Here is a 2,568-nt window from a genome sequence, read left to right as displayed (position 1 = left end):
GTCTGAGGTTTGATAATGACAAGACCAGAATCTGTTGGAAGACTGCAGATTTAAGTCTCACAAAAACATCCAGACAAATTACTTAATTTCCATACAAGTTCTCCTCTTCCAGAGTGGATGGACACTTCAAAAGACAAAAAGATACAGAAGAATTGTTTTCCTCTACTACAAATCAAGCTGTTTGAAGAATTTACATAAACAGGATGTAAATGCCAAACACAAAAGTGCAATAAAGTTTTACTTTAGCCTCGGTGAGCATAAAATTTCAAGATACACACTGAGAAACCAGGCAGAGCACCAGCCTGACTTTCCTACAGATCTGTCAGTTAGTCCAGGAAATAAATGCTTTTTTTGTTCAAAGCCTGAAATAGAGATATGGACTGGTAATAGACAATATCAACAGAATCCTGGCATCTGTATGAATTTATCTCCGTGCTCCCATTGATTCAGCTAAGGGTCAAACCAGGCTGTTGTCAGACTGAGGATTCTGATGGAGTTGGTGTCTCCACTCACTGCAGGGGGTTGGACTGGATGAGCTTTCAAGGTGCCTTCCAACCCAAACAATTCTGTGATAAACCATTCTGTATGTTCAGGAGGTGGTTCCAGCCTCACACCCCGGGAGGACAGGACACAGCTCAGACCCCCAGAGGTTAAGATGAAGTGTCAGCAATGGTGGTGGGCTCTGGAGGGAAGAAGAGGATCCAAGAGAGAGGAATGTCACATCCCAGAGCTGATGCTGATGCAGAGTGAAGGGATGGGCTTGGCAGGGCCTCTAGCGGCCACCTCAGAGCAGTGTCCAAACATCTCACCAGCAACTTCTCCACAGTTTCACCAACCCTGCTGTCCCCCAATCCTGGACCCACAGGGCCTTTTCAACCCTGTACAGGCATCCAACCCCTGGGACACAGCCCAGGGCAGCTGTGGGGCTGCTCCAGCCCCAGAGCTGTAATTTCAGAAGAACCATTGGCTGTTCCTGTCAGCACCACCCTGTTCCATCAGCTCTCCACATCATAAACACCCCGAGGCAGGAGAGCTTTTCCTGGGAGTCCTGAATTGCCCTGGTGGTGCAGCACCAGTCTGAGCTTTCAGTCAGCACAGTGAGCAGAGGCAGCTTCACAAAAACCAGGAATAGCCTCTGGCAGCCAGGAAAGATGAGCCAGCCCAAGACTGGAGTGAAAAGATCTTCAGGAAAAAAAGGTTCAGCCAAGTAAAGCCCACAGACACCAAAATCACGACAACCATAAGTCAGTGATTTGGAACAGTCTTGTCTGGAAAGCAAAGCCCATGGGAATGCAAACCAGGCTTCCTTTGCAGAGCTCCTGAGCATGAACGGATGAAGCAACTCCTGTGATTTCCTATTTTTAAAATCCACCATTGTGCCAGCAGTTAAGTAGTTCCAACACATCAGAACCAACAGCAAAGGTATTTTAATTTCCTGAATTTGAAGTGTTTCCTTCCCTAATATCTCCTGTGTGGTTATCAGCTGTGTTATGAACTACCCAATGTACTACTTGGCATTAGTAAGTCAGGAAGGTACTTCATTTTTCTCTTTTTGTACCCCAGTAAAACACTTCTGTGGGTAATTTTTATCCAATGATTTTTTTACACTGGCAAGTGCAGCTTTGCAATGCCAGGCTTAAGGGATGCCTTATTATGAACCAATTCTGTATAAGGGCAAGTTAAATTCACTTTGTGCCTTGTTTTCATTTTACTACCCTGTGCTATGGAACTAATCCCAATGCAGGGGTTCAAACAACTTTCTGTGTCACTGAACTCCAAGATGATATTTATGGTATTTTCTATATAAAATTCTGCATAAACATAACTTGGCCAAGGAATGTTCACAATGTGTCACTTGCACAACTTAGACCCCTGCCTGTGTTGCTCATATTTGACAATTATACTCAGTCTTTAACTGGAATGTTAAGGCTTGTGTATGGATTACTAAACTGCTTTGAGCAATCTTTCAAATATTCATTTATTTCAAGAAGAAAAAAAAAAACCAACCCAACAAACAAATAAAAACCATTGAAAGACCAGAACCAGTGAGAAAGTGCCAGTCTGGGAAAAAAGCAAAACAAAAGAACAACCTTACCTCACCAGGCTAAGCTTAGAACAAAGTGGCCCCAAAATTCCTCGTGGTCTGAGGAAATGTATGCACTGTATGGAAGGGAAAAGTACAGACAGAGCCAACTCCTGACAGCAGCCCCAGCTTTGCAGACAAGGCTCTGACATTTCCAGCTATTAATTTCTCTAATCACTGTGCAGTCCTGGCCTGCAGGAGCAAGGTCATGCACAAGCTCACCCACAGATTTGCAGCACTGAACTGTTTGCAGTTCATTTGTGGATTATACTGGCACATTGTTGGTGAGTTTGTCACAGAAGAAAAAAAGGCTTTGGTTCCATGCAGAAAAATGAGCTTCTGAAGGTGAATCTTACACAAAGGGGCAGCAGCACTGACCTTCTCTGGACTGCTCAATCTGGGAAGATGTTTGGACACAAACTTGTTTGGACTCCCTTCCATGAGTTTGGTCCCAAAGAGGTCTGGCAGGGAATTTTAACACAGAG

Source organism: Erithacus rubecula, assembly GCF_903797595.1.
Source record: "Erithacus rubecula genome assembly, chromosome: 21".
Taxonomy (NCBI): domain Eukaryota; kingdom Metazoa; phylum Chordata; class Aves; order Passeriformes; family Muscicapidae; genus Erithacus; species Erithacus rubecula.
The sequence above is the reverse complement of the archived record's forward strand: the minus strand, read 5'-3'. Positions refer to the sequence as shown.